The 18,423-nt window shown below is 46.3% G+C and overlaps 1 pseudogene; it reads right to left on the bottom strand.

Annotated features, from left to right (window-relative positions):
- Positions 1 to 232: 232 nt before the first annotated feature.
- LOC150039665 (uridine phosphorylase 1-like) lies at positions 233 to 18,110 on the bottom strand (annotated as a pseudogene).
- Between the last annotated feature and the right edge of the window lie 313 nt (positions 18,111 to 18,423).

Raw genomic sequence — 18,423 nt, 5'->3', positions numbered from 1 at the left:
CCAGACATGAGAACTGAGAGGTCTTGTGTCTGGGACGCAAGAATTTAAGACGATTGCCTTCCCATAACATTTGGGTCTCTGTCTCCTATTTCACTGGGAGGTCATGAACTGAATGCAACTGCTCTACAGGGAAGAAGGGAAAGGAAATCCTGTTCATTCGTGTCTAGTATCTCATGGAATCTATGGAGCAAGTCATCAGTGGGGAATAAATGAGCACATAAAGCCATCTATCTGACATGTAAATAATTTTCTTTATGTTACATACCATAATCATTAATCAAAGTAGGATATGAAATAGAAATTGAACAGTCAGGTAATCCCATGTATGGAGACAGTAATTTGGAACCAGAAATTGAGGGATTTGGAGACCTGAAGGATCACACTTTGAGGGAGCCTGGAAAAAAACTGTAGTGAGACCTTGTCTCCATGAAAAACCAAGTTGAGTAGGGTCTTGGATGTCTGCTCTGAGGGTAGAATGTGATCTCAGCCTCCTAAAGCATGGGCCACCAGCCCACACTCCAAATCACCCAAAAGGAGACTTTGCACATCCGTTTGGATGGACAGACCTGGGGACAGCTTGTCTCTGAGCCTCAGGCTTTTCCCAGACTCTTCTTGATGAAGTAGCTCACCAGCCGCTGTGGCCTCTGCTGGTACTCTGCAAGCACCTCCTGAGGGCTGCTGATCTGGTCCCCCTGCAGGCGGTCCAGGAGGGTGACACACACCACTGCAGCTGCCAAACACAAAGACCATGTCAACCCCAAGTGCCATATCTCTAGCTTCATTCACAAGAATCAGACCAAGCAGGGAGCAGGGAGCCTCAGCCTGTGCATGCCCTAGGCAAGTCTGCTCTGTCCACTCTGACTCAGGAGAGGATGGGGGATGAAGCAAGCAGGGAAAGCAGCATGGTTGGCTCAGGAACTCTAGAAGCTCTGCCCTTACAAACAGCACCTTGTCCTCGGTCTCACCCACCTCTTTCCTCGCTTCTACTGGAAAAGTCCTACTAGGCCTGGGGCAGTGGCTTACACCTGTCATCCTAGCTACTTGAGAGATGGAGATGAGGAGAAAAATGGTTCAGAGCCAACAGGGTACATTACAAGATCCAATCTCAACCAACAAGTTGTGGGGTTTCACGGCTACACTCCCAGTTACAAGATAGGTAGAGATGGCAATGCAAAGTGGCCTGGCCAAACTGCAGACTCTATCTGAAATATACACACAGCAAGAAAAAGGACGGGAGCATGGCTCACTTGGCAGTGCCCCTACCTGGCAAGATAAGGCATGAAACTCTGAGTTCATACCTTAGCCTATCACAAGGAAATAAGTTCATGCCTGAGCCAATTCCAAGGCAGGCTCTCACCTGTTCTGTACAGCCTAGAAGGCTAAGGTGATTTGACCAAGGGAATTCTGGGAGGGAAGCTGTTCTAGAAGAACTCCACATTCAAAGGCCAGAGAGCACTGAAAGCCAAGCCATTGGCAGGCTCAGGGCCCCTTACTGGCCAGCAAGCCAGCATCGAAGCTGTATGATCCCCTTTCCATCAGACATTCACTGCGCTATGTGGAGACTACGGGGACACCAATGATGCTGTCTTGATCACACAGCGTTTTCCCCAAGGGTGCAAGGGTATCAGCTGGGTGTGACACTGACCTGTGAGCCCACTGATAAAAGCCAAAAGCATAGGTTGTGGTGGGGTAGGAAGCGGTGGCCTGGACATCAAGATTGGCCAGGAGAGCAGAGATGGAGGAAGAAGGATGCCCAGAGGCCATCCTGTGCCTGCTTACCTCGTAGGCCACACATACTGCACATGGCTGCAAACACTGAAGATTCCATCTCGATGTTTCGGATGCCAGCTGCGTGGGCAGCGTGAAGGTAGGCCTGCTTGTCCTTTTCCGTGTAGGAGCAGAGGGCACCATCCAGGCGGCCTTGTCCTGCAGCACAGACATGGAGACTCTGTATTGTCAGCTGTGACCACATGGTGGCGCTTCTCTTTATATCTTACCCAGTGTGTCTGATCTGTGATCAGAGACACAATACAGCATCTTCAGCAATTTGCTTTTTCATTAAATCCTTCATCTTCTTTGTTGCTGTTATTGTTTTACCATTCCTGAGGCTTGAACTCAGAGCCTGGATGCTGTCCCTGGGTCTCTTTATGCTCAAGGAAAGTACTCTACCACTCTCTACCACTTGAGCCACAGTGCCACTTGCAGCTTTCTCTGGGTAGTTTATTGGACATAAGTGTCTCATGGACTTTGTTACCTGGGCTGGCTTCAAACTACAAGCCTCAGATCCAAGCCTGTTAAGTATCTAGGATTACATGCATAAGCCTCCAGTGCCTGGCTACCTTCTTTTGTTTTTAAAAGGAAAACAAAAACACTAAATAGTGTGAACTCTGCGTGTGTGTGTGTGTGTGTGTGTGTGAGAGAGAGAGAGAGAGAGAGAGAGAGAGAGAGAGAGAGAGAGAGAGAGAGAGAGAGAGACAGAGAGAGAGAGAGAGAGAGACAGAGAGAGAGGAGTATAAGGCCTGAACTCAAGGCCTGGATGCTGTCCCTGAAATTTTTCACTCAAGGCTAGCTCTCTACCACTTTGGCCAAGCTCTACTTCCAGTCTTGTGCTGTTTAATTGGAGGTATGAGTCACATGGACTTTCCTGTTGCATTGGCTTCACATGAAGTCTTCAGATCTCAGAATCCTGAGTAGCAAGAATTATAGATATACACTCCCCATGTCTACTTGGCAAGTTTTGGGGGCTCATTGAAGGATCTTTCCCTTAGTTTGTAACCGTCTGTCTTTCTTTCTTGGGTTGTTCTGTGGCTTTTTCATTGGGTTCCAAATCTTGCAGGAAAAGGGAAAAGCAAGGGAAATGTGTGGAGGACTGGAGAAAATAAAAAGGGAACCAGATGAGGGAGCAAGGGTGAATAAATGCAACAGTGGTACTCAAGAGACACTGTGTAGAACATGAAAAAAAGGAACCAGGCAAATAAGGCACCAAGTGTGAGCTCCACAAGACACACTTCTGTGTGTGCAAGGAGTGTGTCCTTTCTGGTACCAATCTCTGCACACCAGCCAAGAGGACAGACTAGACAAACATGACAGAAGATTCCTATCCATGCTCCATTAACACTCTTCAACAAAGCCAAGGTGGGACTCGATGCTGGGTAGATCAATGATGCCACTACAGGGAGCTCTGTGACCTCCCCAGAGCTAAGGCCCCCTCTATCGTCCTTACCTGAGCCCCAGAAGTGACAATTCGTATGATGGTGACATTGGAACACCTGGCATGGTAGAGCAGCTTGATGAGCTCATGCAGCATGATGGGGATGGAGGGAATGCCCATGCCATGCTAAAACCAGAGAAAAATGCCAAAGCTGAGTCCAGGGTGGTACCTTAGTGCATACACACACACACATGTCACTCCTTGACCAGACAAGATGCAAAACACCAGTAATCTCAGCACCCTGGAGGCAGAGGCAAGAGCCTGGGCTACTTAGTGAGATACTATCACACACACACACACACACACACACACACACACACACACACACACACACACACACACACACAGATGTCATCCTTCAACAGAAGATAAGCTCTGTGTTCATAGTCAACAAGAAGGACCAGTTCCATATCATCAAATATATAGCAGATAAGCAAGAGATCAAATTAAGGCCATATTCACATAATTTTTTGAGGGGGCAGTACTATGGATTGAACTAGGGGTCTTGCATAGCTAAGCAGAAACTATACTTGTTAAGTCATTTCACTAGCCATTGGTTATAGGTCTTGCCATATGCCTGACCCAGCCTGCACTGTGATCCTCCTATTGGGCTTCCTGGCCTTACAGGTATGACCAACTGCGCACCACCATACTTGGCTACTACTGGTAGATATGTAGTCTTCAAAACTGGGGATGTGGAGCGGGAGGCCGGGGAGAGGTCAGCAAGACTGGTCTGAACTTGAACTGTGATACATCGCTCCCCATCTCCAAGAAGCAAGGACTACATACAGACTTGAGACACTGTGCCCGGCTTCACATGATTTTTGCTACAGTATATTGCTTTAATTACTCTATTTTTTTGGTCAGCTATTTCTGTGCCTAGGTTATGTATCATATAGTAAAAAGAACTGGTACTGAATTCACATCTGCCATTTTCGCACCTTGAGGTCTCTGTACATCCTCTCTCCCATCTTTCAAAGATGACCATCTCCTTCCTGCAGAATGACCTAGCTACTCCCAGAGGCTGTGTAGCAGAGCCCTAGGGGAAAAGGTCCCCTTTTAAGAATTCCAGCCGGGGGGCTGGGAGTTTAGCCTGGTGGTAGAGTACTTGCCTAGCATGCACAAAGACTGGGGTTCAATTCCTCAGTACCATATATACATTAAAAAAAAAAAAAGCCAGGGGCCGGGAGTTTGGCCTAGTGGTAGAGTGCTTGCCTAGCATGCACGAAGACCCGTGTTTGATTCCTCGGTACCACATACATAGAAAAAAGCCAGAAGTGGTGCTGAGGCTCAAGTGGTAGAATGCTAGCCTTGAGAAAGTCCAAGAACAGTGCTCAGGCCCTGAGCCCAAGCCCAAGACTGGCAAAAAAAAAAAAAGAAAAGCCAGAAACGGTGCTGTGGCTCAAGTCGTAGAGCTCTAGCCTTGAGAAAGCCCAAGTGCTCAGGCCCTGAGGTCAAAAAAGCTCCAGAACAGTGCCCAATTCCAGAGTTCAAGCCCCAGGGCTGGCAAAAAAAAATTGTCTCAGCTGGGTAGTAGTGGTTTATACCTGTAACATGAACTACTCAGGAGGCTGAGATCACAGTTCAAAGTTAGTCAGAGCAGGAAGCTCTATAAAAGAGTGAAACTATGGATCAAGCTGTAGAGTGTTAGCCTTGAACAGAAAAGCTAAGGGACACAGGCTCCAAGTTTAAGACCTAGTACTGTCTTCCCACCCCAACACATACACATAAACACACACACACACACACACACACACACACACACACAGTTGTTATGAAGTAAGTCACTCACTCACTCACTGTGTGATGGAAGAGAAGACTGGAGACCTGGTACCTTAGCTCCCCTTACCCCCTGGTCCATGCAAGGCAGTTTCTCCTTTGTTTTGCTGGGCTCCCAGGCTGCCTGCCCCAGCCCCTATCACACAAGCACTATGTGCACAGCTGTGCAGTATTTGCATAGTATTTGTATCTGTATGCTTAGGTGCTCCAGGAGACAGAATCTTAAAGTCACAATCCTGGTCTCATCTATCCCCCCCAGCCCCACCCCAGCTGCACCCAGCTCACCTGGCTCCCACTACTAACAGTCAGCAGGTGTTAGGGTGCCAGATGTCTGTGGGTACAGAGGGTGGGGGCTGGGACCCCAGAGCCTAGAGACCCAGCCCAAGGACACAGCCAGTACTCACACTCACAGACAGCACTGGTCCAACTTTGTACATGGCGTAGCGGTCAGTCCCTGCACAAATGTTGGGAAAGTCTTCTCCTGGATGGTCAAGGCCCAGCTCTGTGGCCACATACCTGATGAAGGCACTCATCCTGGAGGGGCTTCCACCAACACACACAAACTGCAACCAGAGAACAAGGACCCCCCTCAGCACACTGCTGTCAGCAGAGGTCTTCAAGACCAAGACTCCTCACCAGGAATATCTGGCTTATTCAAGAACCTCATCAAAATGCAAATTCCATGGTTCTGCCTCACCTACCATATTGAGGAGAAAGGAGGGATAACTGGCTTTACTGAATTTCCTGGTGAGATTCAGAAGCTCTGGTCTGGGACTCATTGCTCATTATGGGGTAACACAAAACAATGCAACTAGCTCTCCACATGCAGAGATCCAGGCCTCTGCTGCCTTTGTGAAGGCAATTCCAGGCACCATGTGTGCTTGGCCTCCTGCACCATGCCAAAGACTGCAGAAAGCCTGGGATTGGGCTGAGAATGGGAAGTCTTCACTCACCTCCAACTCTTCCTGTGACTAGGGTCCCATACCAAATCTGCAAAATGAGCCACTGGTCACCTGAGTGCCAAAAGGCCAATTCACGGAAAGAGTTGGGGAGGTTTAGGTTACTGTGGGTGGCTCCATCAGAGAAGTAAAAGCTTCAACTTGTGATGTATCGAGCAAGAAAACATTTGAAAAAAATATACATATATAGGGGCCGGGAGTTTGGCCTAGTGGTAGAGTGCTTGCCTAGCATGCACGAAGACCCGGGTTCAATTCCTCGGTACCACATACATAGAAAAAAGCTGGAAGTGGTGCTGAGGCTCGAGTGGTAGAGCTCTAGCCCTGAGAAAGTCCAAGGACAGGGTTCATGCCCTGAGCCCAAGCCCAGGACTGGCAAAATAAATAAATAAATAAATAAATAAATAAATAAATAAATAAATAAATAAGATGGGATATGCTTTAAAAAATATATATATATACACACACAAACACACATATACACATATGTGTGTAATAAAAAGAGAGAGCAGTAGTTTTAGAGAATCTGAAGATAAAAGAAAGGGATTATTCTTTAAACATGAGATCTCCACAGGCTGGAATGTAATCATTATAGATGATGTTAATGAATGAAGACCCAGAAGCCATGTGCCAGTGGCTCATGCCTGTAATCCTAGACCCTCAAAGAGGATGAGACCTGACGACTGCGGTTTGAAGCCAGCCTTAGGCAGAAAAATCCAAGAGACTCTTTAAACAACGAAGATCTAGAAGTAGTGCTGTGACTCAAATAATACAACATCAGCCTTCAGCAAAACAGAGCACAAGCCCCTGAGTTCAAGCCCCAATAGTGAACAGAAAACAAAACACTAATTAGAGCACCTGGAAAGTTTCCTGGAGTTGGACACCAACACGGTACCTGGAACAGTACTCAATGTTAGAAGTGACCTAGCCCTGGGTCAGCACCTCTGGATGCAACTATAAGTTGGATGGCTTGTCATTCTTCTGATTTGCCATTCCATGCATTAAGTCAGCTTTCCCCATGGGGACTAGAGATTTGCAAAGTTCTATGTGAGCAGGAAAGTATTCATGGCTAACCACAATTGAATGTTCATTTCCCAGTAGCTAGAAGACAAGATTGTGAATGTTCCCAAACCAAAAAACAATTTAAAAAAAAGTTACAGATATACTACCTTGATCCAATCATTATACATTGTAGAATTATACTGTAGTACTACACTGTACCCCATAAATACATACTGTCTTCATGTGTCAAGTAAAAATAAACTTAGCTGGGTGCTGGTAGTTCATACGTGTACTCTTTCCTACTTATAAGGCTGACATCTGATGACAGAAGTTTGAAGCCAACGCAGGCAGAAAAGTCTGTGAGATTTATCATCTCCAATTATCCAGAAAAAAGGCTATACATGAAACTGTGGCTCAAATGGTAGAGCCTCAGTCTTGAGTGGAAAATACAAGCAAGCGCACAAAGCCCTGAGTTTCAAGCCACAGAACTCCCCCCAACAAATAAATAAATTTAAGAATATTTTTAAGCCTATTAGACTAAATCAACCATAAGGAACTGAAGATTTTGTAGAAAAATATAGACTCAATGCTATACTTTGCGATGTAAGTCCTGAGAGATCATTAAATTAACAAAATATGAATATATATCTTAAATTATCATTGTAATACAAATTGTCTAAATAACTATCCCTGCTTTTCCTGGAATTTTTGTTGTTGTTGATTGTGTGGGGCTTGAACTCTGGACTTAGGCGCTGTCCCTGAGCTCCTCAGCTCAAGGCTACCAACCTACCTCTTGAGTCACAGCCCCACTTCAGTTTTCTAGTGGTTAATTGGCGATAAGAATCTCACAGAGTTTCCTTCCCAGACTGACTTTGAACCTCAATCCTTAGATCTCAGCCTCCTGAGTAGCCAGGATTATAGGCATGAGGCATCAGTACCAGGCATGTTACTTTCATTCATTCATTTATATTTGAGATGACAGTATCCTAATGTTCCCTAGGTTGGCTCTACACTCCTGGCTCAAGCAATGCTTCTGAGAACCCCAAAGTAACTGGCCCTGCTGTGTAAGTCTTTCGGCTTGATTCAGGAAATTTCCTGTCTGTACAGTTACCAAAGATATAAAAGATCAAGCAAGTCCATGCAACACTACTTAGTTTCCTTTACCTGTTAGTTCATATACTTGGAAATTTGTAAAAATCTAATAAACACATAATGACAGGTGCCTGCCCCCTCCCTACTACCCTAAGCAGGCCTGTCTGCATCACATAGGAGGTTACTGTACAGCAAATTCCTAGAATTAAAGCCTGGATTTTTACCTTTACATCGCCAAACATAGCTGGTGCTGAGGCTGAAATGGTACAGAACATCTTCCTTCATGGTTGCTAGGTTTGGATTGGAAAGCTGAATGAGGCAGTCACTGTCACTGTTAGAAACAAGAAATTGAGTTTAGAGATTGTGGTGATATTGGCTGATTATTATTGTTCCTTGTAAGGCACAATCAGAACCCAGCGATAAGACACTCCTCAGCTGTCAAGGTCTCCACTAGCCCATCTCCTCCCTCTTTTAACTCCTCTTTGCTCTGACAGCCCCTGTTCAAAGGAAACCAGCAAAAGTTCAGAAGATCCCACCACACGACAGACATCACAGTGTTGAATCATCCATACACAGTTGCTGTATATAGCTGGTTGCTATCCAAATCAAGTGCATTTAATACATAAACCTGATGATATTTTGGTGCTACCATTAGCAAACAGGAATAGAAAAAAAAATCACCCCTACCACCCAAAGATAACCTTTCTAGTTCACATAGCTCTAACTCCTTTTTCTTGTCTTATTGCTAGCACTTCTCAGTCGACTGGGAATGGTGAGAGAAGATGTCTCTTCATTTACTTTTTATCGCTGTGGCTTACAGTGCATTGCTTTAATAAGAGCTGACAAACTTTAATGTGGCTTATACCTTTACCGGCCATTAAGTTTCTGCCACAAATCATTCCAGTCAGCTATCCACTCAGGAAAGCAACACAAACAATGACTATGTAATCATGCGCTGATGAATTCTAGTTACAAAACCAGGTACCTCAGGTGGAGGCAATTCCATTACCAGCCTGTCAAGCTCCCTGAGAACCAGAGTTGACATGGCTTCATCAACAATGCCTGTCTTCTGATTACCAGAGTCTCTGAAACTTAGTCTCTGAACGCAGAAGAATGAGAGTTTTCTTTATACTCCTCCATCTAACTTTATACGTAGAACTAAAGACCACTCATGAGAAAAGAAAAAGTAGAGAGCAAATGTCTCTGCTGCCTGTGATTGGAAATAAATAATCCAGACTCGGTTTCACTAGACAGTGGTGTGAAAGTGCTAGGCATTCAGTAAAGCAATACTTTGAATTTGAACTTGGATCTTTTCTGAAGGCAATTATACAGACTGCAACCCTTCCTAGCAAGGCTATGCAGCCTCCACAGCTCTTGGTCAAGGACACCATCACAAGGGGAACTCTATGACACTGAACAATCTGCTGTTTGTTAACTTAGACAGAACTGCAGTTTATGATATTTTCAGTCTGCACTACGTTTGTGGGAGTGTAACCCAGTCCTAAGTCAAGGAGTACCTGGACTATTACACAAAGTGACTTTCCTCAGAGATCCAGCTCCTTCTCTCCCGAGGATGCTTGTTATCCCCTATGTACATTTTATCACAACCACAACAATGCAAAAGGTGGGTGCTCTGCTCAGGGCTGGAATCCTAGCTACTCAGGAAGCTGAGAATTTAGGATTACAGATTAAAGCCAGCCTGAACAGGAAAGTCCATGAAACTCTCATCACCAATTAACAGTAAACATCCAGTGAAGAGGTGGCTCAAATAATAGGATGCCAGCCTTGAGAAAAAGCTAAAGGGGCAGAACCCAGGCCCTGAGTGCAAGCCCTAGTATTGGCATCAGAGGTCAAGGCTACAGTTTATTTTATCTGCAAATATGCAAAACAACATTGAATTGGCTCTGCTCAGTTTTCTAGACTATTTCATCTATTCTTGGGTTATTTCAGTCAGCATTAACAGCAAACGCTAAGGGCCCTTCTTGCTCCTTCTGCCTACATCGAGTTGCTTTCTCTCCTATTTCTCAAGTTCCCCTTCTGACCTTCACCCACCAGAGTGGAGTCCAGATTAATTCAACCATGTTAACATTGTCGAGGCAGCTACAGAATAGAAAGTATAAAAAACTAGAGAGACAGTGGGACCCAGTGGCTCACACCGGTAATTACAGTTCTTGAGATCTGACTATTACAGTTTCAAGTCAGCCAGGGCAGATAAATCTGAGAAACTCTTATCCACAATTAACCAGCAAAAAGTCAGAAGCAGAGGTATGGTTCAAATAATAGAGCACTAACCTTGAGTGAAAAAGCTAAGTGAGGGTACAAGCCACCAAGTGCAGGCCCCAACTCTGGCAAACAAACAGAACTAAAGAGACTAAAGATTTATACAAAGCATGCAGGGTTGGCGACTGCTCCCAGATAAGTGTGAAGGGATACTGCAGCATGAGCTGATGGATTAAAATACCCACAGTGACCACTCCAAACTCATTTTAATAAGGAGTAAGGGAATGGAACATTTGTTTTTAAGGGCCCAAGTCCAAAAGTATATGTTGTTAGGACCAGTCCAGAAAGCTTTTTTGATCTCTAGAGAATTCTGAAATGCGGACCATTATAAAACAACCTGTGCAGAGAATAGTTCTTTTCATGACAACTGGCTTTGATATGGAGGTGGTACTCTAGTTTCTCTCAGAATTTCAGGAACAAAATCCAAAACCAAACAGTTGATGGATGTGCCCGGAAATGGTGCAACAGGATGCCATGAAGACAACTCAGCCACATCTTTCAAAACAGAAAACCTTTCTTCACTGCAAGCACAGAAGGAAACAGTGTAACTATGAGATCACCACAGTTTCTAACTATGCAATTTTGACCCTTACCATAAGGAATTGTACTAGGCTCTCACATACTGTTTTATGTGTGTGTTCCAGTACTGGAGCTTGAACCCAGGGCTTAGGCCCTCTCACCGGCCTTTTTCTGCTCAAGGCTGGCATTCTACCAGTTAAGCCACACCTCCACTTCTGCCTTTTTGCTGCTTAATGGAGATAAGAGTCTCATAGACTTTTCTGCCTGGGCTAGTAACTTCTTGATTATCTACAATTACAGATGTGAGCCTTGGGTGCCCAGCTGTCAAATACTTTTGGAAGGATTTCAAGATGATGAGGCAAGAGACAAAATTTTCCCCCTCTATACACAATTTCAGGGAATTTATCTCTATACTCATTTAACAAATATTCACTGAGAATCTCCTGTTTAAGCCCCAGAAGCAAGGCAGGGCGCCACCTCACACACCCATCAGAAGTGATGGACAACTAGAGAAGGAAGAAAAGTAAAAAGGTCAATAGACTCAGGTCTAGGTAGGGAGTCTAGGAGTATGGGCCAGCATACAGCACATGCATAGCATGCTCAAAGCCCAGTGTGAAGAAGTTCACACCTGTAATCCTAGCTACCTCGGGGGGGAGGGAGAGGGTTGCTTCAGTAAAGTGGCTACTCATAGCAGAACACACATATTTAGGCACTGAACTGCCTCATCTTCTGAGACCACAAGTCCTGAAAGTAGAGGGCAGAGGTGCCAAGATCTAAGCTAGAGGTCTTCGCCCTCCAGTTCCTTAATCCCTTAGCCTCTGTCATTTGACTTCAATGAGTTAACATAGGTCAAGTTCTCAGTGAAGCAAATGGCTTAAAGCATTGCAATCTTAAAGACCCTCCATATGTCCAGCCAACAAGGATCAATCCTACTTGTGATGATTTTCAAGTTTCTTTTCTTCAACTTTTGCAGCCGCCATCTCTCCCAGGAAAACCTGAAAGAAAAGCATTGCACAGAATAGTTAAGCCACCAGGATTGTGTGCAGCCAAGCTAATACCTAAAACATTGATACAGTTGGACACCAGTGGCTCACACCTGTAATTCTAGCTACACAGGAGGCTGAGACCTGTGTGGGCTGTGATTGAAAGCCAGCTCGGGGAAAGAAGGTCCGCGAAACTTTTATCTCCAATTAATCACTAAAAATCCTGAAGTGGACCTGTGGCTCAAATAATACATGCCAGCCTTGAGGGGAAAAGCTAAGGAAGACTGTACTGAGTCCTTGAGTTCCAGCTCTAATACCGGAAGGAGGAAAAGGGAAGGAAGAAGAGAAAGAGGGAAAGAAATAGAGACAGAAAGGAAAAAAAGGAAGATAGAAGAGAAAAGACAAGATCACTCATTGTAGGCCAAAGCTTTGTTCCTGGATCTCAGCCAATAGTCCCATAATCCAGTTCACCCCTTGTATCTCACCGCTGTCTTAACGTCAGAAAGTCCTTTTGAGTGAGTTTGATTTTTAATAGTTATGAATCATATTATGTTGGCCATTTTCAGTAAATTCTGAAAACCAGAGAAATGATAGTTGTTTGGGTCCAGAGGAAAATTTCCCTAGCAATCACTACTTGCCTATCTTCATCTGGTTCTTGATACTCCTGGCACTTGTAAAACTCTTCTCTGAACATGTCAGCCATTAAAACCCTGCCAGGGGAACTTTCAAAAGCAGAGTTTGTTGTAATTGTTGTTGCGGCAGTGCTGAGGATTGAGCCCAGGCCTCACCCTGCTAGGCAGCTGTTCTCTCTCTGGACTACATCCCCAGCCTGAGAATAACTTCTAGAAGCACAGCCCTTCATCCTGTAACATCAGGGAACAACAGCCAAGCACAGCGCAGAGAAAGACCATTTATGATCACTCAGAAGAGCAAAAGAAGCAGCTTTTGCTACTGTTGAGGGAAGGAGGGTACTGGAGGCAGTGGGTGGGGGCAGAGGCCCTGTGCTGACCCTCAAGAAAGTGTCCCAACCTGGAGTTTGGCCTAGTGGTAGAGTGCTTGTCTAGCATGCACGAAGACCAGGGTTCGATTCCTCAGTACCACATAATATAGAAAAAGGCTAGAAATGGTGCTATGGTTCCAGTGGTAGAGCCTTAGCCTTGAGAAAGCCCAAGGACAGTGCTCAGGCTCTGAGTTCAAGGCCCATAACTTGCAAAAAAGAAAAGAAAGTGACCAAGGTTGTACCTTCAAGCTTTCTCCATTACCCACTGATCAGATGCACAGAGACTCTGGCTCCCAGGAACCATTAGGAACTATGCAGTCCACATGGTCAGATGGACTGGGTGTCTCTATGTCCTGCCACTCCTATGGCTGAGACTTGGGCTACACAAACTGGTCTCTGTTAGTGGTCTCTGATCTCTGAGCTGATTTCTCGCCACTCCCTGCCCTACCTTCGAAACCCGTCATGCAGCTAGCGCCAGACCAAAATTTACAAGCATTTTAACAGGTGAGGGCCTTGAGCAAACACCACCTGCTCTCTTGCTAGTTTCCTCCCTACCTCTAATCTGTGGCCCCGCCATTTTGCACATTACCTCTGTCAGTTACTTTCCTACCAATCTCCACCAGATACAACCAGCATTCTCATCGATCACTACACATCTCCTAATCTGTGAGTGAGAGAGGACATCACTAGCTTTGGCTGGTGTTCCCCCCAAACTGCCTGTGCTGGTGTTGAGCCATCTCTGTCAATTTCTATTCACTGAGAAAAGAAGGGTTTGGGAACTCTGGAGAGTGATAGTCCGAAGGGATCCCCAAGACAGACAGGTGGTCAGAGAAGCTAATTTCTTGGTCCTGGCCTCAAGGCTGCTGGTGCTTTCCTGAGTCTACTTCCTCCTTCCCCTGGTATTCATAGGACTTGAAGGCTTCTCCTTCTGACCTTCCTCCCTTTATCTCAGCCCTGTGCTTAGCCATACTTTATTATTTTTATTATTATTATTATTATTATCTTGCCAGTCCTGGGGTTTGAACTCAGGACCTGGGCACTGTCCCTGAGCTTCTCTTGTTCAAGGCTAACCTTCTACCACTTGAGCCATAGTACCATTTTGGGCTTTTTCTGTGTATGTGGTACTGAGGTATGGAACCCAGGGCTTCATGCATGCTAGGCAAACACTCTACCACTAAGCCACATTCCCAGCCCCAGACAGGCTTTATTTAACAACTTCACAGGCAAGGACCGTTGAAGACTTCTGAAATCTTGGTTGAAAAAGGACGAAGGGTGACTACGTGCACTGGAGGAGGTAGGGATGATGGTCTGGCTTTACCAGTGGGGGCTTTTAAGAAATATAAAAACCAGAGGAAAGAGAAGAAAGATGTCACCTCTTAGGCCAACTGGAGCCTCAAGGGATGACAACCGTGAACTGATTAACACACCCAGTGAACTCACCTATCCCCAAAGGCTACCTGGTACTCTCTGAGTTCATAGTCCAGGTAGAATAGGGCCAGTAGTGTAAGAACCCTCTTGTGCAAGCGAGAATGAGGTAGTAACAAGAGCCCTGCCTACCTGTCCATTTGCAAGCTGAGAATATGCTGCTCAGGAAAAACAAATATCCACTGCCCCCCCCCACCTTTAAAGTCTTGATTTTTCTGAGCACTCGCATCTCGTGCTTGTAATATTAGCAACTCAGGAAACTGACGTCTAAGAGTCTCAGTTCAAAGGCATACCAATCTAAAAGATTCTTACCTCCATTTTTAACAAGCAAAAAGCTTAAAGTGGAGCTGGGGTGCAAGTGATAGAAAGCTAGCCTTGGGAAGAAAAAGCTTAGGTACAGTTCCCTGGTCCTTTAATTCAGTATTGCCATAGGCGTGCACATGCATGTACACCCACACACACACCAGTGGGATCTTAGCATGTTGTCGTGAAGGAGGAATGGACCCTTCATGATTCCTGCCTAGAAACCAGACTGGAAAAGAGATGGTGGGGGTGGCAGAGCTAAGGTCTAGTACAAGGAGATGAAAATGCAACTATACTTTGGGCCTTACTTGAAATTCTGATTCAAATTATACTTTCAACCAGGTACTGGGGGCTCATGCTTGCAATCCTTGCTATTCAAGAGGCTGAGATCTGAGGATCCACAGTTCCAGCCCAGCCAGGATAGGAAAGTCTGTGAGACTCTTATGTCTAATTAACAACCAGAGAACCAGAAGTGGGCAATGGCTCAAAAGGGTAGAGGGTTTAGCTTTGAGAAAGACAAAAACAAAGGCTGAGTTCAAGCCTCAAGGTTGAGCAAAATAAACAAATAAAATCAATGACACAATAGATAAATAAATAACATTTCCAATTGCTTTGCCAAAAACACCAAGCTTGAAGCCCCTTATGACAAAACTAAACTAAAACTAATGAGGTTTGAGGTGACTCTACAAATGGAAACCACAAACTGTCACCATGGAAAGATCTTATTCCATAACAAGCCCTTGGTACCTACCTAGCATCCACCCAGATGTCAGATTACCTGGCAGACTGAAACCTTAGCATCTTCTCTTGGTTTATCTCTTCAAGGCTATCACTTTTGAAAGTCACACAGCTGAGCAACATATTATTAGCTTCCCACTGGCTTAGTGAAGACGACATCCCTGATAATGTGGGTTATAATCACAGTTGCCTGGCTTTCTTCAAAAACTTCTGAAGGCTACTTAGCTTAAAATACTGGTTCTTGACTGGAAGTGATGGCTATGGGATGGATAGTGAAAGCTGGTAGAAAAGCCTTGAAATCCCCATCTCATTCTAACCGTTTGCCCACTGACCTGTGAAGCAGATCCTACTCAGTAGTATATGTAGACACATTGATCATTTTGTCCAATACTTCATGTCAGTTTTTTGTTTTGTTTTTTTTTTCCACTTCTGGGACTCTAGGCAACTCTGGGCCTGGGCACTTTCCTTAGACTTTCTCAAGGCTAGCACTCTACCACTTGAGCCACAGCACCATTTCTGGCTTTTTCTCTGTATGTGATACCAAGGAATGAACCCAGGGCTTTGTGCCTGCTAGGCAAGCACTGCTACTAGGCCATGCTCCCAGACCCTGACACTATGCCTGTTGGAGCTACTCTGTTTCTTCTACCACACCCTGAGCTTTCTGAACAGTTAAGTTCTCACAAGCCCAGGCCAAACCAGGAAGTCAGGAAATTGCATACAACTATGAGTAATTCAGCAATTCCCTAGTTAAAGCATTGTTCGTGTGCAAACCTCAAGGCAGGATGCTTGTGCACAAGAAGGAACATCTTTGGAAACCATGTGCATGACCATAGGACAATCACCAAACTAATTAGCCTATGCTGACACTCAATTACAATGAGCAGTAACTTTTGAACAATAAGCTGCAGGCTAATCTTTCTATGGGCAAACTCAAATCCCAATAAAGAGCTGAACCCCAATGGCTAGCAACAATAAACCTGGCTAATCAGGAGACTGAGATATGAGAAACTCAGTTAAAATCCAACCTAGACAGAAAACTCTTATCTCCAATTAACCACCAAAAGGCCAGAAGTGGAGCTGTGACTTGTGACTGAAGTAAATCTGTGAAAGAGGAAGAAAGGGAGAGAGTTTGTCACTGGTGGCTCACACTGTAAACCTAGCTACTCAAGAACCTGAGATCTGAGGAACAGGATTCAAAGCCAGCCCAGGCACAGAAGTCTGTGAGACTCTAATCTCCAATTAACATTACACAAAAAACACAAAAGTGATGCTGTGGCTCAAGTGGTAGAGTGCTAGCCTTGAGCTGAAGAGCTCAGGGACAGAACCCAAGCCCCAAGTTCAAGACCCACAACTGACCAAAAAAAAAAAAAAAGAGGAAGGGTGGAGGATAGGAAGGAAGAGCAGGTATCAGTGTTTCCTTTTATGGCATAGAAAAACTTGGAAGTTTCACTTTCTGTTTTTTATTTGGCTTGCATTTTATACTTTTTTTTTTGCCAGTCCTGAAGCTTGAACTCAGAACCTGGGCACCGTCCTTGAGTTTTTTGTTTTTTGTTTTTTTTTTTTTTTTTGTGGGTAATGGGGCTTGAATGGGGCCTGGGCGCTGTCCCTGAGCTCTAAAGCTCAAGACTACCGCCCAATCTTGAACCAAGCCCCACTTGCTATTTTCTAGAGGTTAACTGGAGATAAGAGATTCAGGTCTTTTTGTGCCTGGACTGGCTTTGAACCATCATCCTCAGATCTCAGCCTCCTGAGTAGTGAGGATTACAGGAGTGAGCCATCGTGCTGCCTGGCTTTTTGTTTTTTGTTGTTTTGCCAGTCCTGGGCTTGAGCTCAGGGACTGAGCACAGTCCTTGGGTTTTCTCAAGGCTAGAACCCTACCATTTGAGCCACAACACCACTTCGGCTTTTTCTATGTATGTGGTACCAAGGAATCAAACCCAGGTTTTTGTGAATGCTTGGCAAGCATGCTACCTCTAGGCCGAATTCACAGCCCTGTCCTTGAGCAAGCTTGCTTGCTTGCTTTTCTGTGGGTCATGGGGCTTGAACTCTGCTGCTGGACGCTGTCACTGAGCTTTTCAGCTCAAGGCTACCACTCTACCCTTTGAGCCACAGCCCCACTTCCAACTTTTTCTGTGTATATGGTATGGAGGAATTGAAACCAGGACTTAATGCATGTTAGGAAAGCACTCTATCACTAGGCCACATTCCTGGCCCTAAGGCTTTTTAATTCAACCACTTCAGCTTTTTTGAGGGGAGGAGGGAGTTTACTGCAGGTGAATCTTACAGACTTTGATGCCTTGAGCTGCCTTCAAACCACTGTCCTCAGATCTCAGTCTACTGAGTAACTAAGATGATGGGGAGAAGGAGAGGCAGAGAAGGGTTGCAAAATCCTTGTGAGGGGGGACCTGCTAGCATGAAGGGGGGTGTTGAACTCGCCCCCCACGTGGGTGAGAAGCACCTGTGGACTCTGGGCGACCTGGTCCTGAACTGTGCACCCACCACGGAATGCAACACCAGCCAGCTCATCCACTCCCCTGAAGCTGTACCCAGCCAGCCCCGCACCACCTCCCCGACCACGCACCACCCAGCCCGGCCCCGCTCCACCCTCCCGGTCCTGCTCCACCTCCCCGACCCCGCACCACCTCCCCGGCCCCGCACCACCTCCCCGGCCCCGCACCACCTCCCCGGCCCCGCACCACCTCCCCGGCCCCGCACCACCCTCCCGGCCCCGCTCCCAGCACATCCTCCACTCCAGCTCCATCTGGTGAACTTGAACCACAGCTCACTTACAGCCAACCGGCGCCTTGTCCGGGCCAGTGACAGGCCGGGATGTCCGCACTAAAGGCTGGGCCCGAGTCCCGACCGCTCACCGCTCAGACCTGGCCGCCGCCCGCGGGGGGATCTGCTACACCGCACGTCCGCACCAGGACGCGCCGCGGGAACTGGCTCCGGGGGCGAGGCAGGGGCGGCGCGGGGGTCCGGAGGGGCGGGGCCCGGGCCTGGCGGGGCGGCGCCGGGGTCCCGAGAGGCGGCGCCGGGGTCCCGAGAGGCGGCGCCTGGGTCCGGAGGGGCGGCGCGTGGAGCCGGGTGGTTCCGCCCGGAGCCGCGCGCGGTCACCGCAAGACCGGAATCTCC

Source organism: Megascapheus bottae, unplaced genomic scaffold (assembly GCF_031878675.1).
Source record: "Megascapheus bottae isolate mThoBot1 unplaced genomic scaffold, mThoBot2.hap1 HAP1_SCAFFOLD_53, whole genome shotgun sequence".
NCBI lineage: Eukaryota > Metazoa > Chordata > Mammalia > Rodentia > Geomyidae > Megascapheus > Megascapheus bottae.
This window is presented reverse-complemented; position numbering and strand designations above follow the sequence as displayed.